Raw genomic sequence first — 16,836 nt, 5'->3', positions numbered from 1 at the left:
TGGCTTAACTCTCAGTAACCGTGTTCCTTGTACATAGTGTAACGTTTTTATTAATAATTCTGCGACTTTCTGCAAAGAGCTAAATCTGACACAGATTTAGTAAACACGTAAGACAATATTGAAGTGGTTTGTTGATAAACTAATTTTTTGCTAAGTTATCACCAGTAAAACTTGTAAGTTTCTTTAGGGCTGATACTGGTACAACTTAGCTGTACCTGATAATCAGAGTTATGTCGTTCATTTGGTACCAGTAAACTTTAGCTGCCATTCTAAGCATACCCTGGGATCTTAGTAGTATCCTATGTCGAGTTTGTCACGTCTTGGGAACAGCTGAGTGCGGAGAAATGGGTGAATCACAAACATTCCGTTCTTGAGGGTAGGAGAGGAGATCTCTACGCAATATAAAGAGATTCTTTGTTTCGAAGGCATTTAAAACGTTTGCGTACCTAGTTCTATGTAAACATAACTATGTCGTGTTCTCTCCGTAATATTAATTATCGCTTAGTTGATTTGCTGGTCATCTCAGTATCTGCACGTTCCAAGGGCAATTTCCTTGTAAGCCCAGGTTTTAAGGTTAACCCACAAACCTGCCTAGCATCAGTTTTATTTTCATACAGCTACCACCTCTATCCTAATCCTTCCGTCTCCAGGAAGTGCTTTATAACTTTTGGTGTCAAAGATCTAGTTAACCCTAAAACTGTACAATGTTAGATATATAAAGAGCGTGAGAATCTTTATATACGTATACAGCGCCTTCAGTACTCGAATGTTCTGCGTAACATTGGCCACTAAGTAACCACCACCACGAAAAACTGAAAGAGAAACTCCAGGTAACCTGGTTAAAGGTTCCTGTGTCTTCACACTGAATTGTCAGTAGAAACTCACATCTTCCAAAGTTCTGTTATGGCATCTTTATTTATTTATTTTTTTACGTTACAAGTGTAACTGTAAGATTGTTTTAGTTATGATATTTGGGTGATTTGTGTGATTTTGTAGATGATTTGTGAAGCGTTGATATATGGACAATTTAGGAAAACTCCCATCCACTTCCTGTGGTTCGATGGGTGTTGTATTAGAAAGCACGTTGTCAGTTGTTGCTTTAAAAAAAAAGAAAGAAAGAAAACAAGCAATAATCGGTAACAGTATTTTTTTCTGTGTTGTCACAGTATAAATACACAGCATTAGGTTTTGTGTTCTGCTGTTAATTATTGTGTGCTTTGGTTGCAAGTTATTTAATTGCCATGACAGCGGTAGTCTTTGCAACTGTTGGTTTCAGTTTTTGAAAGTTCGTACACTTTACGTAACTGGTGTTAGCCCTAACTATGATTACTGGTATTGATGGTCAGTTTTTCTGTCCCTTCGTCAGTTAGTAACAACTGAGTCAAAATTCCCTTATTTAAGAATATTATTATTTAAACACTTATAGACTTTATTTGAGGCGTATTTATTTTCCGCATTAAGACCCGTAGAAATGCCACTAGTGTTTTTATTACTAATTATTCGTTAGGTCTTCAGTAGATCGTTGTGCTGGCGTCACTTGAAATCGATTGGGCTTTGCTCCATTTGGGAGGGGTCTGCGTTTTGTTTAGAAATCGATATTTGCTCAATGCGCATGGGCTTCGCGAACATACACTGCACACGATTCAAGTTTTATTGCCACTGCATCATATGGCGTTAGGGTTAGCAGCTTCGTAATCACTCTGCAGTTTATTTCATGTTCTGCTACCAGGTGGCGGACACTAAAGAAAAGAAACCGCAAAGTTTTTTTTTTTAAACCGTGAATCTGATTGGAAATTATATATATATATATATATTAGTGAAAATTAATACTCATGGATTTAAGTAAATAAAATCGAAAGGGAGGACTGCCTTAAAAACAGCAAATTCAAACTTCTTACTAATTACATTTTTTTGTTATAACCAAAAACAGGCCGAAACAAAAATAAATTAAAAAATAAATAATACCGCACAATAATAACTTGTACCCTGGGATCTTTTCAATTAGTGCAGCGTGTTTTTATTTGCTAGTTTTGTTTCGGCCTGTTTTTGGTTATAACAAACTATTTTATAGATATATATTGTTTAATTCTTATAGAGATGTTAATTCGAGTCTTCGAAAAACTAAAAAAAATTGAACGTTTGCTACTGATGTGTAAAAGTACGTTGGTGATTTAAATAAATCAGTAGGAATAAGAATACTTCTAAATAAAACTACACCATATCAGAAGTTGTAGTGAAGATTTGTTTTTTTGGGAGGAAACTGTTTTAATTTTCGATTTCACAAAGAAGTTTACTATTTTACTTCACTAAAACTAACCACATATCGAACTTTATAAATAATATATTAAACTATGGTAATGATGTATGTGATTGTCGAGGCTACGTGAGATTGTTGGAATTTTTAAACACAGATACTAACAAATAAAGGATATGTGATATTGTTAGAGTTTAGACAAGTAAAATATACAGGGTGGCTCGTAAGTCCCTACCATCCATATATCTTATGTATCCAGTGTATCTGTGTGCTGTCCCTCATTTTCGCTGCATAATATTATGCGACGCCATGTTCTGTAAGAAATTTTCAAGTGTAAATGGGCTTACATCGGCCATATTTCTCTGAAAAAAAAAAGAAACAAATTTATAATACATGCGTAATTGAATATAACATAATAACATATGGATGGGTAGGGACTTACGGGCCACCCTGTATATTATTAGCGTTTTTAGACCGTGGTATCAACAGATGAAAACACGTAATATTATTGTTTTTAAAGTTATGTGAAAAACAAACAGAATATACGTGGTATTGTACAATCTAAATAACAGAATGAATAGAATATAGATGGAACGAAGCGACATGAACTATTTAAACAGCATATTTAAACAGAAAATTAAACTTAACGTAAAAAATTTAAACAGCATGATTTCGTTTTACTATACACGAAACACGTGATCAGATGTATAACTACCACAACAATAGCATGTCGTTTTTAGACCAAAAAATCATTTTCGTCATTTACATTAATGAAATACTTTCTTATACATTGGAACCTCTACGTTACCTCGAAATAACAGTACGGTTAGGTCCTTCAAAGTTAGTTTTGTTTTGAAATAATTCGCGATCCGACCTCCGCAAGTACATTGCAAATACTCCCATTATGGAACTTTGCGTTAAAACAGCAACAAGAAAAGACTTCGTAACATGAAATTGTAAAGGTGAAATACAGAAACAGCTGGTGTAGCCAGATGAACAGCTGATATTAACGTTGTAGTTTTAACAAACATCAACATCTGATAACAAGTGAGAATATAAACACTGCCTGAGTGAGTCCAAACGTGTCCATATAGGTTGTCCACCTTGTTAAATGGACTCCAGCTTTGTTGTCTGAAGAAATGTTTGTTGTTGTTTTTTCTTCTCAGATCCCAAATATAAATTTCAGATGCCGAACAGTGGGATTTGACCATTACTCCTATAATACATCCATAGCCCATAAAGTAAGGAAAGTAATTTATTTTCTTGAAGGTAAGTGCACGTGATCTTCAGCTGCACAGTCCAGCACGTTGACCACTGGGCTGGGCTGGTCAGTCAGCACGTGATACATTCGGTTCAGTGATTTATTTTCTTGAAGGTAAGTACATGTGATCTTCAGCTGCATAGTCCGGCACGTTGACCACTGGGCTGGGCTGGTCAGTCAGCATGTGATACATTCTGTTCAGTGATTTATTTTCTTGAAGGTAAGTACACGTGATCTTCAGCTGCACAGTCCGGCACGTTGACCACTGGGCTGGGCTGGTCAGTAAGCACGTGATACATTTTAGTTCAGCAGACAGAATAATGCGAGCAGCCTCCCCTCATTCATACTGTATACAATTCTCGTCACACACACACATGTATACGTAAGTATCCACGTCACGTAGTCGAGGGTGCAGGTGTGAGCGTATTTGTCCCATGGAAACTAAAATTTTTGTGCAAATCCCGGGGACTTGAAGATCCCTCATAAGCTGATATATAGAAAGCCAAGGCCGACAGGCCCCCTGTCATGTTTGGCTCACCACAAAGGGGACGTACCCCCATGCTGGAAACACTTGTTTAACACGCTGGTACAAAAAAGGGAAGCCACTGAGGACAAACTTTGTATTATATAATTATACGTTGTTGAAAACACTTGAGAGATGTTGATTTAGTACAGAACTGCACAAACAGACTCTCTGTCCATCGTAGGGAACCGAACCCCAGATTTTAGCGTTACTTAAACTTATCAATGAACCACTGGAGAGTCGCTTAAAATATCTTTTTTACGTGTTTCTTACACGTTGTTTGTATACTTGACTCGATTGACACCCTTTTATGTTTGTACATTTGGAATACTAATTAGACAACAGAAAGGTGTAGACCAGATTAACACACTATGAGAAGATTCCAAAATGGATATCGATAGGTTGACCAAGGATTATCAGGGTTTGTAATCTTTACTAACCATCGTTTTCCTTTCTTGTGTGTAGGCCCGGCATGGCCAGGTGGGTTAAGGCGTTGGACTTATAATCTGAGGGTCGCGGGTTCGAATTCCCGTCACACCAAACATGTTCGCCCTTTCAGCCGTGGGGGCGTTATAATATTCGGTCAATCCCACTATTCGTTGGTAAAAGAGTAGCCCAAGAGTTGGCGGTGGGTGGTGATGACTAGCTGCCTTCCCTCTAGTCTTACACTGCTAAATTAGGTACGGCTAGCGCAGATAGCTCTCGTGTAGTTTTGTGCGACATTCAAAAACATTCTTATGAAATATTTTAATTTCTGAATTTATAATATTTTAATCAGTTCTGGGATCGAGTGCTTCTGGGCTACCTGTGAATCTTGGGTAATGTAATTCTTGAACTACCAGTTCTTTATTGTTAGTGGCGGCATTGTTGTCATGGTATTAAGCTTCATGACTACAATATATCTTGTTTGTGAACCATTACTGTTGCTTTCTAGATATTGTTTAGCAGTGTGACTGCAGCCCTAGTGGCTGAACGGTAAGCTTGATGGCTTGTAGTGTAAAATTAAGGGTAATATTCCTGTGATTCACTGAGCGCAGTTAGCCGATTGTGCAACTTTCCGTTTACACAAGCGTTAATGATACAAACATACTAATACTGTGACTTGCGTACAGTTGTATCCACTAGACAGAAATAGCCTGGTACGTTCTTAGGAATGTTGTTATGTTTGGACTGAAACCCTCAGTTCCAGTTTATTACAAGCATCCACAAAGGTCAGCATTTTAAAACAGTGTCTTTAAAAAGGTGCCTCAATAAGGATAATAGAATGTTAATTAGTGTATCATGTAACTCGTCATTACTGGGTGTAGTTTGGCTCTGTTGAACTGTGTTGTTCAGCAGAAAAAAATAGTTCGGCAGATTGTTTCTTGACTGTGGTATTCCTTAAATTCAACGAGAACGTGAGAAGTGGATTCTATTTTTATAGTGAAATGAACCGGAATTGTAATATTTTTATTTTTAAAAACTGATAAGCATATAACTCCCTCTATCGTCCAAACAGTCTTAAAAACTTGATCAAACAATAACTCTCAGTGAAATCTGTTGTCTATGTTCCCTCATAGGAAGCACTGAAGTCTTGTTTCTGTCATTCACAATCCGCTATTTTGTAATTTGTTTTTAATTTCAAGAAGTAGAAAGTACTTCCAACTTATTTACCTACGTACTCTTTCCCCCCACTAGGGATCGCATATTTCCATTGTAACTTTTACGTTGAACGTTATGAGAGAACTCGTTCAGATTATTTGATTGTCAGTCTGCTAACCCTATTTTTGCTGTTGAAGAAGAGCTAATGTTGCGAAGTAATTTAGGCTTAGTGCATGTGCTAATTAATGTGCTTTTGTTCCTAGAAAAACGAAACGGTGTCTGTCAATTAGACTTGTGACCATGGAGGCAGCTATAAATTGTTGCTTTACGTCTCTCCGAAAATTTTTTGTGACGTCATAATCCCTTGTAGAGGGCGTTTTCGTGTCAAGCTAGAAGTTACTGTATACAGATGTCCGGAATCAAACATTATTTTACTTTACTAAATACGTCGATATAGGCCTATATTTTTTGAGAAATAACTAAATTTTAAATTAAAAGCTTATTAGTGTCTGGAAGAATATGAATATTCAAGAAATAATATGAATAGAGTAAGAAAGAGAGTTGAATTTCTCTAGAACCTTCACTTATAAAAAACAATCATGCAGTGAAAACTGCCTGGCAGGCGCCTGTGTGAACCTGGTGACGACACTGTTGTTACAAACTTGTAAGTTATTATGTCATCCACTGCAAGTGACATTCCTATGTTCTATTTTTCCATGTCACTGTAGAAGATTTCTTTGCTTTACATTTCTGTAATATGTATTTGAATGTAAAATGTTACGAATTTCCTTGAGGTACTACTGCTTAAATTTTAATACACGATTGGTACAAACATCTTCAGACAAACTAGGCGTAAATAAAAAGAGGTCTGAACGTTTAGTAATATGTAGTGAAGGAACTAGGCTCCGGAAACCTGTTTCTCATGTTGATTAGCCTTAAAACATGGAGCAGTCTTGAAAAAGAAAATTTTTATCACGAGACACGATGTGGGATAAATCATGAAGTACACTGTTAATAGATAAGAAAGTAAAAGTATAGTATTTTTAATTTTAACCGCAGCGAGATTCAGACATAACTTCCCCCTAAATCAGAATTGTTAATCAAATGGAGAGCAATCAAGTTGCGGAACCCGCTGCCTACACAGTTACTCTTAATCGAATAGTAGCATTTTGACTGCGACACTTATAGCGCCTCAACAGTTGAAAGTGCAAAGCGTGTTCGGCAAGTATATCTCGAGGTCGAACCTTAGATCTTTCGACATGCAGCCTAGCCCGATAAAAATAGTACAACAACTTTAATTGGAGTAATATACGTGTTATGTTTGGATGCTTAATTTTTATTAGATATGTATTTTTTAACTGTTTTTATAACATGTTTTATATTACACATATGTAAACAGAATAATTACATGTGAGGCCAACCATAAATAAATATTATTTGTGATGTAAATTCTGTCTATTCTCGGCAGTACAAGTTGATGCTTGTGTATCTATTAGTTTACATTGTTGTTAACTTCCACAAGAACCTAGTGTTCACCATAAATATTGTTGGGGCTCCTGTTTGTCGTCGCTAGGTGACATCACAAAGACAACTGCGAAAAGAACGTTGAACTTTGATGTGTAGTAAATCAGTTCCAGTCTTTCAGTATCGAAGGAAAGGCCTTCTCGGCAGCGGCACGAGGCAGAAGTAAGCTAAGTTACACACTTTACATACTGGTAACTTGAACGTGGTCAGTAAATTTTTTTTTTTATTTCGCGCAAAGCTACTCGAGGGTTATCTGCGCTAGCCGCCCCCTAATTTAGCAGTGTAAGACTAGAGGGAAGGCAACTAGTCATCACTGTCCACCGACAATGAATAGTGGGAGTGACCATCACATTATAACTCCCCACAGCTGAAAGGGCAAGCATGTTTGGCGTGACGGGGATTCGAACCCGCGACCCTAAGATTACGATTCGAGTGCCTTAACCACCAGGCCAGTCAATGAAGGGAGAGACGTGATTAAAATAATTTGCAGTTTTTAAGAGATTTGATATGACAAAGTATCGATCAACGAACGTCGTACATCTTAGAGGTAAAACTGGTTTAACTTGACGAAACAATGTAAAGTCACTATGACAACAACTTGGCTTTTCCCAGCGGCTGTTCTGGGGAACTCAATCTTAACCGTAAGATTACCACAACGGCTTTTTTAGCACTTTGTTCCAAGTCCTCATCCGTGGCTCAACGGTAAGCTTGAGTATTTATAGGTTAAAAATCTGGGGTCAATATCCGTGGTGGGCACGATGTAGATAGCTTTGTATGTAGTTTTATGCTTAAATATATATACACTAAATTTGTTATTTATGAAATATTAATAAGATATGAATAAAATAAAATAAATATACCAACAGTATTTCAATTAACGCCCTCTATGTATTTACAAAGACAGTTTAGTCATTTCACTCCCTCTCTCGATGGTATCTTAGCAGTAAGCCTAATAACGATCGGCAGAACTCAGCACTTTGTGCTTGATAAGAAAAGAAACAAACGCTGATTTTTTGTTTATGGTCGTTTCTCTAATTTGAGTATTGTAACAAGTGAAAACTAAACATTACTTAATATGGTGTAATATGTGGGCCCCGTCTGCAATGAACGGTATGAAATTCTGTAATTTAAAGATCAAGAGACGAAGGTCACTAGGAAACATATATGCCTAACATTAGTGGTAGTTCGTTGGTAAAGACGTTATTTTAGTCTTAACAAATTCAGGCTATCACAAAGTCGTATCGATGTTACATTTATCAGTCTATTACAGTACTTTATAGGTAACTGTTTTGTACTTTCCGACTTATAGATACGCACGTTCTCAACCAACGAGTAATTTCTGTGATACTATAAATTTTGTACAGATATGAACATTCTTGACCCACAAACAGTTGCTATGGTTATCGGTCGCGATGTAGATAAATACATAGTGTTGCTATGGTTATAGTAAAGATTTCTTCATTTCGTGTTTGATTTGTTTCGTTCAGTCGCTTGTTCTCGCACGCACGTGCCTTCTACCCCCCTAATAAATTGAAGGCATTTTAGTTGTGTTTTTTAACGCAGTTATTGATTACTTATTCTGCATTATGCCAAAAACTGCTACTCTGTTTTTTTTCGTCTGCCTTTTCCACTTCATTAACATGTTCAAAGAAATGTTCATCTCCAGCTGGCCCTCTCTAACAACCGTTTTATCTTTTATTCAAAACACCGTACCTTTTCACGGTACCACAGCATATTTAGTTATACTTTTTATCTGTTTTCTGTAGCTGTCATGATATTACAGTAGTTACGAACATTTGCTAAATCTACAACATTGTACTGCGTGTTGGTTTTGTCAGTGTTTTACAGTTCTAACATTTCCAATCCCAATCATAACGTTCGTCAATAGATCCTCTATACCAGGGGTTCTTAACCAGGGGTGCGAAGATGATTCCCAAGGGGTGCAAGGATACCCATGAATAATTAAAGCAAATCTATATTTTTACATAAGAGTATGCTTTATATTTCTCCAGGGGGTGCGAGAAATGATTACTGATTTGAAAGGGGTGCAAACACTGAAAAAGGTTAAGAACCACTGCTCTATACACAAACGACAAATTACTGTCACACCTATCTGCAGTGTCCGGCCTGAACTACAGTTGGTGACGGACTAAGCCTTTTTTTATGACTGTTGATAGATAAATAACAATATCGTAACATGACTTTAGTTAGGTTTCATGATAAACTGTAAAAAACGTGTTAAGGCTTTTGTCCTGTAGGTAGCAGCAGACTTTTTTATTCATTAAATTAGGCTTAACAACGGAAAATGCATTTACAAATTGTGCACGATATATTATATTGTTTAATAAGTATTAAAAAAAGTACTAATATCAAAAGTTGAAATGCATATATTTCGATTTGATCTTTTCTCGATTTCTGTAATGTTTAACCGAAACGTAAAACATAATTATAATTTCGAAACGTATTCTACTTATACAACAGTATAGTTGCAGTTGTCTACTGTTAGGCTAAAACGAAAGGAAAATTTCTCTGTACTGGGTCGGATGAGGCTTATGGTTATCGTGTTTATTTAATTTTCTGAGTCAAAATTTGTCGATGTCGAAATATTACAAATGCATTGTTGTGAAAAACAGGAAAAATGTTTTATTACAATATTTTATATAAGAAAAAATGATAGGACATATTAAATAATTATTTACTAAAACATTTAAACAAATTTTAAGATATTTCACCAATTTGCAATTTCTTTGTAAATTATATCCAATAAAAAAAACTTTGTTATTAAATACAATACGTGGAAAATGTTATTATATCCAATATTAAGGGATAAAAACACAAAATTACTTAGTATGATGGAATATGCATAATTTAACCCTATAAATAAGATAATGTAATTAAATTCAGTAAGTAAAAAAAAAACTGTTATTAAATCCACTAGATGAGAAACCTTGCTTGCACCTAAGTCCGATAAATAAGAACTTTATAATTAAGCCTAATGAATAAAATATTTTGCAATTCAATCCAGTAAATAAGAAATTACTGGATTTGAAGACATCCTGTTTTATGCTGACGAAATAGATCAGAACATTTTCAACATTCATAAATTCTTCGATACAAAAACGATTTACCTTCATCAAAGTAGCAAAGAAAATGGTAATTTCTCAGAAAAGCAAAAGTGATATGGCATTATGCACAATTTAAACTTGACCATTATACATCCATGAACGGTTAAAGGTCTGGCCCAAAAGGAAAGAGTTACAATGTACCTATCTATCGTAAATTGCAAAATACTGTTTATTATTACTTGTCGGTTAATGTATCTTTATTGGCTCGAACTTACATGTTTTTCTTTATCTTATCAGTAATAATTCTTTTCTTTTATTTTCGTATTTTTTCTTTATTTTCAGTAGATTAAGGTTGGTATATCGTTTACAGATATTAGATATTAAAATACGATACTGGAAAGCGAATCATTATTCATCTTTCAGTTTTATTACTAAATAAAAATTTTTATTTATGACGTAATCTTGTTTAAAGTTATGTCTACGTAACATAATTTTGTATTATTAAACTATCACGTTGAATGTATGTTGTCAAAAGAACTAATGTAAATATTTCCAATTCGTGAAGTAAACATGAGAGAAATAAACTGAATCCTATAACTTCATAAGCTATGACACGTATATAAAATTTAATAATATAACATCGATAGTAGTGCTATTTATAGATTACGGAATAAAAAAGATTTCACGGGATAAGTGTATTTTTATTACATGACTTTAAATGACCTTAAATATACGCTGATAATAATAAAATTTAAATAGAATTAATTTATGTGGCGTTGTTTATGCGTATCTTTTTAATGCGGCTCTTTTGATCTACGTTAAATAAGGTATTCGTTGTACAGGGCCGAGATACACTTTTATTGGTTGGAATGCTGTATTTGTCGCTTAGTAACAACTCGAATCATTACGAAGCGCGGTAAGACTTCATCGTAAGCGTAACCTAAAATTACAATAAAACTAGCTAAAAAAGGCAGCACAAATGTTGCTTAAGACAGTATGTGATGTACGTTGTGAATGTTTTAAACTTAAAACAACAACATTATTGCCTATACGAATATATTAGTTTATTTTAAAGGGTTTCTGAAGCGTGAGGCCTACATGCACTCGTAAGGTTTGCTTACATATAATAATGTCTCTAATATCAACCAATTATTACACTTGTATTATTATTATTGACTAAATACTTATAAAAGTGATTCATGTTTCCTGTTTAAAAGAAACATTGATTTCAAAAGCAGAGAAATAACGCTCGAGATTCATGACGAGAAACACACTTGAAGTAAAAATGTATCTTAGGAGAGCTGGTATGGATATTAATACTTTTACTGACCTGTTAACCTGAAGATGACCTAAGGAGGTCGAAACGTTGTCTTCTGCTTTATTAGTAAAAGTGTTAATACCCATACCAGCCGTCCTGATATACAACGCTCCGTATTGTAAAATTTCGAATGGCTTTTATGTGGCGCTTGTCGTTGGTGTCTCAGTGAACTTTTATATCAAATATTGACTTGCTTATATCTCTGCAGATAACTTGTCGTGATAGTTGTTAATTTTAACGACAGTCTGTGTAATTGATAAATATGTTTCAAATACAACAAGCAAAATATATAGTTTTATATAACACATTTTACTCTCTGACACCAGATAGTATAAGATCAGTAGATATGTTGAAACTTAAAGATTTAAGTTGCTATTGCACTATTACATTTTATTAAACTAAGTTATGCGATAAACGTGCTTAATGAAAAAAAGGCCTACGTTACGTTTGTCAAGAGTTATAGCACCAGTGCCATTTAGCCGTAATTATAACTTTATTTCTCAGACATTTGGAAGTGTCATGAGAAACATATCATTATCAGCACTGATTGAAAAATAAAAAATCACTGAAAAGTTTGGTCTGATTTCGCGAAAAGTCACACAATGGCTCTCTGCTCTGATCATTCCTGATTTAGCAATGTGTGTGTCTTCTTACAGCAAAACCACATCGGGCGATCCGGTATGGCTAGGTGGTTAAGGCACTCGACTAGTAATCAGGCGGTCGCGGGTTCGAATTCCCGTCACACCAAACATGCTCACCCTTTCAGCCGTGGGGCGTTATAATGTTACAGTCAATCCCACTATTCGTTGGTAAAAGAGTAGTCCAAGAGTTGGTGGTGGGTGGTGATGACTAGCTGCCTTCTATCTCGTCTTACACTGCTAAATTAGGGACGAATATATATGTAGAAACGGCTCGTTTGGTTTGAGAAAATATTTTACAAGCCGTTTTTACATATATATTTTTGTTTACAAGTGGGTTTTCTCGACATCACTGATTAAATTAGGGACGGCTAGAGCAGATAACCCTCGTATAGCTTTGTGAGAAATTCAGATCAAACTAGACCGGGCTATCTGCTGAGTCCACCGAGGGAAAATTTAGTAGTGGTAGACTAGAAGGAAAGCAGATCGTCATCACTAACTCTTGGGCTACTCTTTTACTAATGACCAGAGGGATTTATCATAAGATAATAGCATCTCTCTGGACGAGTATGTTTGAGGGGGATTCGGACTCGCAACTCTCCTATTACGAGTCGAGCGCCCTAACCACCTGTCCAGACCAAATGTCAAGTAATACTTCAAAGAGAGTTTGTGATTTTAATAAAAGTTCATTTTCTAATGGAATAAAATGGAAGCTGAAAATAATATCGTACACTTTAGAACGAAATAACACACTCTGATACTATGTATATTCTTTCTCCATCTTTAACATTTATAAAACCTCTGTCTCGTTTCTGGGAAAAACACCTACCTATGCTGGTAGTTCATGTAAATCTTAAACTTTTGACCCTGAGAAAATAAAACAAAATTTTACGTCATCGCTAAAGTTGTGCGTACAGCCAATCAGGTCAAAGCCTATGAACTGATTGAAAACGATTTGTAAGCATGCGCCCACAGCCATCTGTATGTCAAAGTGATTTTCCTGACTATAGATTTTGGCTGTCCATGTTTGATGAGAAATACTTCTGTGTGTTGAGGTGGGTGGAATTATAATTAATTATGAGGCTTATTTTATGGTATCGCGCGACTTTTAGGGTTTCAGCGCAAGGCTTAGCTTCCGTGTACGTTTGTCCATTTCTACGTCGGTTCCTTTTCGGTATTAATAAATCATTGGTTAAAAGTTAAGAAAAAAAATTACACCCAGATAAATATAAAAGAATATAGTTTTATTTAAAACCAACGTTGCGGCTTCTTCACGGTTAATATGCATAACTGATTGATATTCTTATATTTATCTCGAATATAAAGGTAATTTTTTCTTAACTTCTATAAAAATATGCAAGTCCCTCCAGTATGCACCACATTGGTTATTACGGATTCTTCTAAGGTACATCCGGGTCATCTTTAATCTAGCAGAGGTACTTCAAGTGATTCATGCAGGATAGGAATGTGAACATAAGTCTAGATCCAATAATGAGAACAAAAATGTGAACATAAGTCTGTATTCAATAATGAGAACAAAAATGTGAACATAAGTCTGTATTCAATAATCAGGACAGGAATGTGAACATAAGTCTAGATCCAATAATGAGAACAAAAATGTGAACATAAGTCTGTATTCAATAATCAGGACAGGAATGTGAACATAAGTCTAGATCCAATAATGAGAACAAAAATGTGAACATAATTCTGTATTCAATAATCAGGACAGGAATGTGAACATAAGTCTAGATCCAATAATGAGAACAAAAATGTGATCATAAGTCTGTATTCAATAATCAGGACAGGAATGTGAACATAAGTCTAGATCCAATAATGAGAACAAAAATGTGAACATAAGTCTGTATTCAATAATCAGGACAGGAATGTGAACATAAGTCTAGATCCAATAATGAGAACAAAAATGTGAACATAAGTCTGTATTCAATAATCAGGACAGGAATGTGAACATAAGTCCAGATTCAGTGATGAGGACAGGAATGTGAACATAAGTCTAGGTTCAATAATGAGAACAAAATGTGAACATAAGTCTAGGTTCAGTAATCAGGACAGGAATGTGAACATAAGTCCAGGCTCAATAATTAGGACAGGAATGTAAACATAAATCTAAGTACAATAACTGTTATAACAAACCTTGAGTGACGTGGGGCGGCCAGGTGGATTTAAGCCCTACACTTCCTTCCCTTATGCTATAAAAGTGCTTTTTTTATTTTGTCAGTGTCACAGAATATCTGCTAGTAATAAAAGATACTAGTTTTTTCTTGCTGTGTGTTGTTATGGAAACAACAACACAGCGACGTCTAGGTCTTAACAGTAAGATAACAACCATGATAGGTTATTAAACGTTAATACAGAATAATCACTGTTTAGTGTTAGGTTTTAATAGCGTTTATATTACAGCTTGAACAGAAATAACAAGATTAGACGTTTGATCTCATAGCTCTGTATTCTGGATGTACCAGATGCAGCCGACAATGACTAAGTCTCCCATAACACTGATCTTCTCCCACCAAAAAATATCTTGCCCTACAGTGCCTGAGAAGTGTTTTTTTTATCAATGAGTCCTCGTTTTTTTAATGTCCTATACACGTTATTGCAAAGGTTCATTTGTTTTGTATTTAAGCCGTCTACAAACCCTGATAAAGTATTCGCTCAAACAATACATGTGTCACCTTCTGTAACCAGAGGTCTAGCTAGTTGACGTGAATGTTTTTAACAAATGAACGAACCTTTAAACGCCCAAACATGTGTATTACGTCATAACAAAGGATACTCACTTTTGATGGCGCTAGTAATTAAGGTGGTCGATTTCAATACCGTGTTTACTCTCGAAGTCTTTCCAGACTTATAATTTATCATTAGTTCTGGTTTGTTTCGGCAATGTACTTTAAAACGCAGGGTGTGACATGATGGACGTCGCAATAACCTTGACCTTTAATACAGTCTATGTTGTCACTACCTAGACTTTTCTTGCAGTCTCCAAACATCTACAAGTTATACGCTACCCCCCCCCTACACGTGGAAAGGTTATCTGTAGATGGCGCTGAGATAAAGTAGAATAGGCAAAGGGTGTGGTTCTGTCATTTTCATTTTTTCGCAACTAAGTGGTTACTCAGTAATGAAGGTTAAAGAAGCTTCTCGATAAAATAAAATTTGTTGAATTTACATTTAAAATATTTTTAAGGTCCATCGTTTTTACCCTTATTATTATGTCAGTGACGTACAGGCTTTAGGTTGGGCGTAAAAGGTGTAATTACCACTGCAGTACAGAGTTGTACTTTGGATGATATTTGTCTTACGCCTTATCAGACCACATCCACTCAAACAGAACTCAGTGTTCATGGGAATGTTTGATTAGTAATTATCCAGAAACACGAGGCTCATTACCTGAAACTCCCCAGTGGCATTCAGCTAGAAACCAGGTTTCGATACACAACGATGGGATGACCATAGATAGTCCATTGTTTAGTTTGTGCTTCATTCTCGGCATGGCCAGGTGGTTGAGGCACTTGAGTCGTAATCCGAGGGTCGCGAGTTCGAATCCCCGTCATACCAAACATGCTCGCCCTTTCAGTCGTGGGGGCGTTATAATGTGCGGTCAATTCCACTATTCGTTAGAGTAGGCGGTGGATGGTGATGACTAGCTGCCTTCCCTCTAGTTTTACACTGCTAAATTAGGGACGGCTAGCGCAGATAGCCTTCGTGTAGCTTTGCGCGAAATTCCAAACAAACATTCCTAACCTGGATTCTTTAATTGGAATTCTGATATGTTGCTACTTTAAAGAAAGTAGTTATTTTACGTGATATCGAAATGTATGTCTCTTTTCTCTAAAACTAATAATAATAATAATAAGCAGTAGTCCAGTAATAACACTAATAATAGTAATAATAAGTAGTAGTCCAGTAATAACACTAATAATAGTAATAATAAGCAGTAGTCCAGTAATAAAACTAATAATAGTAATAATAAGCTGTAGTCCAGTAATAACACTAATAATAGTAATAATAAGCAGTAGTCCAATAATAAAACTAATAATAGTAATAATAAGCAGTAGTCCAGTAATAAAACTAATAATAGTAATAATAAGCAGTAGTCCAGTAATAAAACTAATAATAGTAATAATAAGCAGTAGTCCAGTAATAACACTAATAATAGTAATAATAAGCAGTAGTCCAGTAACAAAACTAATAATAGTAATAATAAGCAGTAGTCCAGTAATAAAACTAATAATAGTAATAATAAGCAGTAGTCCAGTAATAACACTAATAATAGTAATAATAAGCAGTAGTCCAGTAATAAAACTAATAATAGTAATAATAAGCAGTAGTCCAGTAATAAAACTAATAATAGTAATAATAAGCAGTAGTCCAGTAATAAAACTAATAATAGTAATAATAAGCAGTAGTCCAGTAATAACACTAATAATAGTAATAATAAGCAGTAGTCCAGTAATAACACTAATAATAGTAATAATAAGCAGTAGTCCAGTAATAAAACTAATAATAGTAATAATAAGCAGTAGTCCAGTAATAACACTAATAATAGTAATAATAAGCAGTAGTCCAGTAATAACACTAATAATAGTAATAATAAGTAGTAGTCCAGTAATAACACTAATAATAGTAATAATAAGCAGTAGTCCAGTAATAACAC

The 16,836-nt window shown here is 35.1% G+C and overlaps 1 long non-coding RNA gene across 4 annotated transcripts; it reads right to left on the bottom strand.

Annotated features, from left to right (window-relative positions):
• Nucleotides 1–1,420: 1,420 nt before the first annotated feature.
• LOC143251498 (uncharacterized) lies at nucleotides 1,421–15,161 on the bottom strand. Of its 4 annotated transcripts, none has more exons than XR_013028604.1 (3): nucleotides 14,960–15,161; nucleotides 2,490–2,616; nucleotides 1,421–1,739 (listed from the first exon to the last, which is right to left on the bottom strand). It is a non-coding gene; the product is annotated as an uncharacterized LOC143251498 (long non-coding RNA). The 4 variants fall into 4 exon arrangements; XR_013028603.1 differs by lacking the exon at nucleotides 14,960–15,161 and adding an exon at nucleotides 10,272–10,382; XR_013028602.1 differs by lacking the exon at nucleotides 2,490–2,616.
• Nucleotides 15,162–16,836: the final 1,675 nt, after the last annotated feature.

Source organism: Tachypleus tridentatus, chromosome 6 (assembly GCF_004210375.1).
Source record: "Tachypleus tridentatus isolate NWPU-2018 chromosome 6, ASM421037v1, whole genome shotgun sequence".
In the NCBI taxonomy this organism is placed as follows: Eukaryota; Metazoa; Arthropoda; class Merostomata; order Xiphosura; family Limulidae; genus Tachypleus; species Tachypleus tridentatus.
Note: the sequence above shows the minus strand (reverse complement) of the source record. Positions and strands in the feature narration are given on the sequence as shown.